The 9,085-nt window shown below is 44.4% G+C and overlaps 1 protein-coding gene across 2 annotated transcripts in view; it reads left to right on the top strand.

The window, feature by feature from the left end:
* The first annotated feature begins 8,211 nt into the window (after positions 1 to 8,211).
* NINL (ninein like) overlaps positions 8,212 to 9,085 on the top strand; it is a 247,655-nt gene continuing 246,781 nt past the window's right edge. For both annotated transcript variants that reach the window (XM_030196281.1, XM_030196282.1), the window contains exon 1: positions 8,212 to 8,451. The gene's annotated coding sequence lies outside the window, so the exon portion shown is untranslated. The remainder of the gene's footprint in view (positions 8,452 to 9,085) is intronic.

Genomic DNA, 9,085 nt, shown 5'->3' with positions numbered 1-9,085 from the left:
TGTTTTGTGTGAGTTGCTTTTTCTTGGACTTGGCCATATCAGCATTAGCTGTTTTGAGAGTAAGGTTACTACTTCATTCTGAATAGGCTGATCTCATTCTGCTTCTGCCCCATTGCATGGTTGGAAAATATTCTACTTCCCTTCAGGAAATCAGAACTACTGCTTGCAGTTGGGCGAGACGAGGTCTGGCTCGGCCTCTGCAGGTTGACCTGTGTGAGTGTAAGTTAAGAAGACTGAACAAAAACCCTTCCTCTTCTCCAGCCCAACAGTTGTGTCTACAAAACACAAATGGATGGCTGCAACATATCTCATGTATTCCTACCATCTGTAGTGTCTTGAGGAGGAGTGCTGCTGCTGTTTCAGCTACTGGAAGTAAACAAGTGAGAGGAATTTAAAAACAGTATAGAACTTAAAAAAAAAAAAAAATATGTAGTATTCTGAGGTACACAGAGCAAGCAGGAGTACTCAACTGTTACAGATTTTAAACATTGCAGTAAAGATTGACTAAAACTTTATGATTTTGGTTTTGGCACAAACATTTTTTTCCATATTTGAACTTGTAATACCATGACCAAAAATACCACCATTTTATTTATTACATTAAGGTGAAGTCGACCAGTGGGAATAAGCAAACCAACCAGAAGCATACTGAATTGAATCTAAAATGAAAGTGAGGGTAACTCACCCCTGACTCACTCCTTTCTGAACAGGGTTGTAGTTATGGGCAAAGCAGAAAAGTGAGTTCAGCTGCGGAGCCTGGCTTACTTATAATAAGCAAATACAAGCCAAGCCAGAGTAATTAAGGGGGGGAAACTCCCAGCATAGATGGGTCAAACTGCAGTTAAATTGCTAAATACAGATGAGAAGCAGGAGTGTGTCAGCTAGTATATATTGTTGATATTTTAAAGGCATTTTAAGAGATCTGCCTTGTGCTGTGTAAAGTTCTATGTTTAAATGTCTTTATTGAAGATATAAATAAACCAGTTCAGAACTGCTACTAAAGTCTAGAATAGGGGTGTCAAACTCACAGAAATGCTGGGTCAGGTCAGTGGGATGAATGGGGGAGATCCCCTCTCCAGTCTTATGGCTATAGAGTTCCTGCTCCTCCCTCTTCACCTAGGGCCTCTTTGGTTTGAACCTCAAGCTGCAATTCTCCCATTCAAACCCTGAATATTGGGTACTTGAATATTTATTTCTGACAAATTTATGTCTATTTGATGATTCCAAACTATTTAAAATTAATTTTATTTAGTAACATGGTATATAAAACCTGTAAATAAATTATTACCAAACAACCCGTGGGTATGATGAAACCGCATATGTACACAGGGAATTGCACAAAGTGGGCCACGTTACATTTGAAGACCATAAGGTTTGGATTTTTCAGAAATGCAGAAACCATGATGTCAACACCGTAAACCTACTGCCACAGTGTACAGTACAGTATTTTCTCAGCTTACGGAAGCCAAACAGTTACACTCTTCTTTCTTAAGCTATCAGCCAAACACAAGAGATTTAATAGACCTCTGCAGGCCTTGGAGCTGAAACACGGCTGTGTCAGGTCGTTTTTTTTAGCTGTTACATTAAAGACTTCCTGACATCCTCCTTGAGCTGGCCTTACTTTTTTTGTTCATTGCCTTCATTGCACCTGAGGGTTTCCTCCTCCTTTTTGTTTTCTTTGGGGGGGGGGGGGGGGGGTGAGCATAGTCCAGTACTGAGAGAGGTGCACTATAAGCTGGCAGCACATGTGAATAAGAGTGAAAGCACCCACCCCCCAAGCAACACAGAGCAATGTTTGTCAGGGGAGAGAATAGCCACAGCAGATTCTTCAGGGCTGTGTGGGACAATCCTGGGAGTACTAGCATGCTGGACAGTGTCCTGAAAGCTTATAGAGGAGGAGAAGCAGCCCAAGGATCAGCAGTATCTGAGCTGGAGGCAATGTAAGGACTGGGGAATGGATTTGGCCTTAGGACTGGGAGGGGCCTTGCTAAGGACAACAGACAGGACAGGAAAAAGGTTAATGGACTTATGAGGCACACAGTGAAGAAATTATTTATGAGATGTACACCCTAGCCTCAGAACTGGAAACTAGAGCTTGCAACAAAAAAAAAAGTGGACTTTTGGACATTATTCTCTGTGCAGATGGGAGAGGGATGGGGCGGGAGGGACTGGTTGTGAGTGTGAGATGCATGTAGAGAGAATTGTACTGCAGTTATTCATATGTTTGGTTGGAATGGGGATCTGTAAAATAGGGAAGGAGGGAAGACAAGGGTGTGGGCAGAAGGAGGACACTTTGGGGGAGGTAGATGGGAATTGGCCTGAGACAGAAGATGAGTTAGACCAAGACGGACAAGATAATAGTTAACATTGTTTCACTGAATGTGAGAGGGATAAATGGGCCCATATAAAGGAGGATCATTTTTAAGTATTAAGGAAACCTTAGGGCAGATGCAGCTCTGCTTCAGAAGACCCATTTGGGGGGAAAGGAATGTCTCAATTTGGTACAGGGACTGTGGAAGAAAGCCTACTACTAAAGCTAAGGATAGTGGATTAATCATCCTAATAAACAGAGTTCCATGTGAGAGGAAAGCATGGACAGGGTTGCATTATACGTGCAATGTAGAGAATCAATACTCAAGAAATTTTCTATTCTGCGTATAAGTTCCCAGGCCATAAAAGAGACTATCAGGACTATTTTTTTCATTTGAGAGGAAGTCCACAGAGATGTGAGTGATTAGAGGATATTTTAATTGCTCTCAGGAGATGATAGATTTGTGGTGGCAGCACATTAATTAGGAAAAAAAAAAGCAAAACGTTATAGCAGGTAAAAGAAGCTTATGGGTTAAGCTGGTGGGAGTGGAATAGGAGTAAGAGAACATATTATTCTGCAAGACCATGATACCTGCTCCAGGATTGATTTTTCTTCTGATTAAACTGGCATGGCTATGACACATAGCGGAAGCCAATGTAGGTCCAATTTTAATCTTGAATCATGCTTGGATCTTGGTAGGAGTGGAAGAGCTAATGTCAGCCTGATTAAAAACTAGGAGTGCTTCTTAAAGAGTGGAAGGGATATTTAGAGGGTAATGATAAGGATGGTATGAACCTTTGGACTGTGTAGGCTTTCCATGTGTCCCACATGCAAGGGGGTGTTAAGCTTTACTTGTGAAAAAAAAAACCCAAAAACAAAAGGCTGGAGAATTACAGCAGCTGTATCAGAGGTTAGAGAAGCTACAGAAACAATAGCCAAGACAAGCAGGAGTAGAGAGACAAATCAAAGCCAAAATAGACAGAGAGAGAATGGAATTCTTTCTAAGGTTAAAAACTGAATTTTTTTGGAACATGGCATTAAAAAATTCACAGAAATGTCTTGTTTATCTTACTGTTAACCATTCTGAGCTGTAAAAGATATGTGTAGTATACAAGAGTTTTTTTATGTGATGTAATTTAAAAAAAAAAGGTGGGGGGAGAGAATTGTTAGCCTCACAACTGGCCAAAGAAATTATTAGTCCTACTGGAAATAGGGTTATGTTCCATTCTGACATCACTGAGGAATATAAACAGTGTTTATCAAACTTTACTTATTTCAAGGCAGGATGGAGGTTATAGATGAGTTCTGGATGTTTGCGGTGGGGGGAGGGGTGTTAACCAGGCACCAACCGATATTCAGACTGGTGCCCAGTTGACTTTACCGTATAAAGTTAGGACAGTCTTTTCTGTCTTAACTTTATGCAGTTTCTTATCCAGTTAGCAGACTGAAAATCTCTGCTGATCAGCTAGGTTTCCACACCACCCTCACTCTGCTCCTGGACAGCCCACAAACTAGCCAGTTTTGGCATAAGTACTTGGAGGGGACATTAAGCAGCACTGTATAGTTAGTTAAGTGCTATTGAATATCCTCAGTCCAGGACAAGCAATTTAAACAGCTTCTCCAGCATGTTTAAATAGCTTTGAATATCAATCCCTGTTTTTAAGTGACACTGAAATACCATATAGGTAGGTGGTCATTTAATCAGAGGCAGTAACACATTTCTTATCTGAGTTGCTTGATAAGAGAAAGAGTTCAAATATTTTCTTAAACCACAAAAAGATGGTAAATTGAAGTCAACAATCTCCTACTCTAAAAGTACAACTAGCAGAAGATAAAGAAATCAAGTTATACATATACTCAGGTGATAACCCAATTCAAACTTGAAGAAGCAGGCCAACTTAAAATCAATGCAAGCCTTAATTGGCAACCAGTGAAGATTTATCACCAATGAAGAAGTGTGGTTGAACTTTTTTCATTTGGAGATCAGTCTGGCCACTGTGCTCTGTAAAAGTTGAAGTTTTATCAAGAGCATAACAGAAACACCAGCATAAAGTGTGGGTGAGCTAGGATTCATGATTGTACCAGCAAGCAAATTGATTCTCAAAAACAAAGGGAGGAATAGTTCTTAATTGTTTCAGCTTAAAAAGCATTTTTAATACAAATTATTAATTTGAGATTGGAAAAGTGACAGCAGAAACATTTCAGCAGAACTTTCGCTTGATACAGTCATCATGATTGAAATATCTACTATAATAAAACTCACCCTCAATGTTCTGAAGGGTTCATGGATTCATAGTGGTGAAGCCACAACACTGACCATGTCTCTCTGCCCTCGCATGATGGACCAATCAGAAAAAACACCCTCAACATTCTGAAACACAAAGGACCATCACAACACCGTTCCCAGGCAACACTAGGCAACGTAAGACGGACCAATCAGAGGAAACTACGTGACAATAAGGGAGGAGCATTCCCCAGCAGAATGGCTCATTATCTGTGCAGCACGGAGACCACAGAACCAGCGCTGGAACGAGAGAAGAATATTTCTGCTGTGGGTATGTGCAAAAATGTGGGGGGGGGGGGGGGGGGAGAAATTTTTAAATGCCTAATGTCAGTACTGAAGAGTGCCAGAGGGCCCATAGCAAAGACTATATTTGGGATTGCTTGACATGGAGTCAGAGGAGCCAGAAAACAATGTGCCCGTCACCATTTGGGATGTGGGCGAACAGGACAAGCTGCGGCCCAGCTGGAAGGATTACCCGCGACCCAGCCAGCAGCAAACAGCAACCAAGGAAGGGGGAGGAGTACCTACTCCTTCCCTGCCTAGGAATCGCTGGAGACTGGCTGGCAAACTAACAAAACAACCGCACACCGACGCACCACCTCCATCATTCAAAAGGCATCCACTCTTTCTTCAACAGAAATGCAAACTAATAATACAAAACAAAGAATACCCATTTTCTCACGCAGCTACAGGTAACTCCCCACCCCCTTCCTTTTCCCCTTTTGCCAAAGCGGCCGTGCCCAACCATCCCCAGCCTCAGGCAAGCCATCTCCCACCTCGGGGATTCCCCGAGCACCCAGAAAAAGACGGCGCAGCTTCCCACAGCGCATATTCCAGCATTCCCCTGCAGCCGGCCTGAAATGGACCGAACATACCGGATCACCACCCGATGGCCCGAGACCATGCTCCTCTCCCTTCCGCCAACTTAAAACAACCATCCCCGTCCCCAGGCAAGCCGTCTCCCACCTCCAGGATGCCCAGAACACCAGCCCAATGGAAAAAGATGGCGCTGCTTCCCACAGCACATTTCTCTTCCAGTGTTCCCCTACAGCAGCCCTGAAACGGCCAAAAAATACCGACAGACCAAGAACGTGCTCCTCTACCTTCCGCCCATCTAAAACAACACTGCTGCCTCAGCACAACACAAAAAAAAAAACACGGAAAAAACAATCCACCACTCAGCAAAGGCTGACCCCCCTACAACCACATTTACATTTCACCAACAGAAAGACCCCCCTCCACAAACCTCCTTGACAGACAAAACCACACACACACAATACAACAGACACACACCCTCAAAGCCACACACCAATCCATCCCACTTTGCCAGCATAGCATAGCACAGCACATCCCCCAACCCCCCAAGCAAAAAAACAACAACAAAAAAAAAGACACACATCAACAACCTGCACACACACCCCACCAGGGGCGTAGCTACGGGTGGGCCTGGGTGGGCCCAGGCCCACCCAATCTCGGTCCAGGCCCGCCCAGTCTTTTGCGACCTTTGACTACGACTTACTCTTCCCCGCAGCGGTGAGCGGGCGGGCGTAAAAGCAGCAAGCAGCCGGGCAGGCTCGACTCCGTCCTTCGCTTCCTGCCCTCTCTCTGCGCCGTCCCGCCTTCCTCTGATGTCATTTCCTTGTGGGCGGGACGGCGCAGAGAGAGGGCAGGAAGCGAAGGACGGAGTCGAGCCTGCCCGGCTGCTTGCTGCTTTTACGCCCACCCTGCCCGCCGCTGGTTGTCCGCAGGCCAGGATTTGATTCGCGGTCTTGGTTGGCACAAGCATGTCATGCGGCGGTAGCAGTTATTCACCTGAATTATAGCCACAAGGACACACGGCAGTACCTGCAGACTGCAGGAAGTGGACGGTATGCACAAAGTGGTTCTGGAGGTAAGTGCGGAATGCTACAGGACTCATTAGTCCAACTTTTTTTTTCTGCTACTGATCTCTCCTGGACAGATCACTCATTGATTCAGTTTAAACTTTCAGTTCTTTCAGGATCTCGGATACCACTCACACCCATGGCAGATGGACTAGGGCCATCTCTAAGATTGATTCTAGAACTCTACCTTCATCTCTTTTTTTTTTTTTCAGCCTCTTCTGATTTATCTTCCACATCTTTGGATGAGCTAACAGACGTGTGGCTTTTGATCTAAAGACAGGGTCTTGATACAGTTGCCCCTAAATACTTCTGTGCTCATCGTGTGTCAAATCATCACACCTGGTATAGTCCTAAACTCCGGTTTCTCAAACAACAATACCATAGGTCCTCTACTATCATGTCTTAATGTAGTGGCAACATGGCTAAAAAACCATTGTCTAGTACTCAATACAGAAAAAAAAGTTGCCCGTTGGTTCTTTAGTGCATTAACACCCTCATCTTCTCCTATTCCTTTGCTTGACACCGCTATTACTCCTGTTTCTTCTGTCCGCTATTTAAAAATCTGTACTGGTTTTGGTATTCGTGTTCAGAAGGTTTGTGATACATGCTGTAAGAAACTTCTTTGCAGGATTTAGTGTTACTTCACAAAGTACCTGGCAGTGAAGGGATTTTGTGTTGTTATTATTGAGGTACTACCAGAACTTGAATACATTTTTCCTATGGAAAGTTGTAAAAAGAACTAATGTCCTGAATGCTACAGATGTACAGTAGATGGGAATAAATCTTGATGTTGACAGTAGGATTTTTCTTATTTCATCAGTGAGAAATCTGGAGCTTTTCTTCATGTGATTTTTCATGTGTTGAAGAATAGACAAAGGTTAACATTTCTGAAAAATGTAAGGTATTTACCTGTTTTGCTTAATCAGGCATTTACATTTGTTGTAAAGCAAAGTTTGAATGATATATGCCATTGCAGTAATTATATTGCAGGATCCAGTCGCGTGTGTTGAGATATTTGCCATTAAAGTAAACTTATATCTGGTCAAGTTTAAGATATGAGATAATGTAACTATATTTAAAAATAGTATTTTTCCTTTAACTATATATGTGGTTTATGTTGATGCAGGACAGCTGTTGGGCAGAGAAATCCATCATCAAGTGCATTCTAAGGCATTATTTTGTAGTATCCCAAAACACTACTCATACCTATAGTGCCCACCCATATTAGCTCTGGGCCCACCCAAAAAGTCAGGTCTGGCTACGCCACTGCACCCCACCCCCACCCTCACACACTCACACACAAAATAACTCTGTGACACATACACACACACACACACAAAAAACCACATGCTAGCGCCCGTTTCATTGGTTTCGGAAACGGGCTTTTTTTTACTAGTGTGTTTATATTTCGATACAAAGTTTCCATCATAGAGCATTAAATAATGTGATCACAGAAACAGTACAGGTTTCCAAAAGATTCATAACGTGGCATAAACTTAGAAGCACATTTTTCCAAGTTACAGGCCAGGAACAGGAAACGCAACTCATGCCACGCTTATTCAGTGGTACTCCAAGAGGGACAGCATCCCCCAAAGATCACAGCTTCTCCTGAGCCAGCCTTGCCTCCTTCCAGCCGGTAGAGGATGCCAGTGGATACGGTAAGGGGGAGAGGGGGCTGCCCAGAGGAGGAGGCTGGGCAGAGTTTCTGCCAGTTTCCAAGGGAGGGAGGAGGAGGAGGCAGTCGCACAGGAGGACGGTAACAAAGTCTGGGAGCCTGGCTCCGGCCGGCCCCTTTCCTCCCCCTGCACAGAGCCAAAGCTTCTCCCCCGAGACCCACACTGGAAACCCTCGAGAGGCAGAAGGCCCGGGAGAGCGGCTGCCTTGCTTTCCACTGCCTGCCAGCATGGCGATGCTTTCCTGTAGCGCCCCAGCAGCCAAGTACTGAGGACAAACGTAGGATCAGACAGAGCGAGGTGAGCTGTGGCTGGGCTGGAGGGGGAGGGGAGCAGAGAACTGACGGCTTTAACTTTGTTCGTATCCGCAAAACGAGATCGTTTCTAGTCTCTGCGTTTACCTCTGCTTGGAACTTGTATCTTTAATAGGCCGGAAAACTAAGGCTGGGGCTTTCCGTCTTTCTTTCTCGGGCAGTCTTTGCAAAAAGCGTGACTTTTCTCTCTTGCATCCTCCTTTCCCCCGATGCTGTCTCGCTTTTGTCTCTTCGCTGAAGCTGGGGCTGTGGGTTGTGTGACAATACACACCGATAGTTTTGCCAGAGCGGTTGTGGCAGAAACAGCGCTGGGTTTGGGGGTTGATCTCTGTGATTGGGGGTAAGTCATAGTAGTAACATAGTAAATGACGGCAGAAAAAGACCTGCATGGTCCATCCAGTCTGCCCAACAGACCCGATCCTGGATTACTTTTCCCTTCTCCAGGGGTGTCTCTGCCAGCAGGACCTCTGTACCACAGCTCCTGCTACATCGGCAGGAGACGTATTAGTACTGTTTTTATTTAAATCTTGTGTGCGCTTTGTCTGTGCGTACACGCTGCCGCCTCCTGAACCATGCAAACTTCCAGCAACCACATTTTCAGGATAAAAATCGAAATAGCA

Source organism: Microcaecilia unicolor, chromosome 3 (assembly GCF_901765095.1).
Source record: "Microcaecilia unicolor chromosome 3, aMicUni1.1, whole genome shotgun sequence".
In the NCBI taxonomy this organism is placed as follows: Eukaryota; Metazoa; Chordata; class Amphibia; order Gymnophiona; family Siphonopidae; genus Microcaecilia; species Microcaecilia unicolor.
Note: the sequence above shows the minus strand (reverse complement) of the source record. Positions and strands in the feature narration are given on the sequence as shown.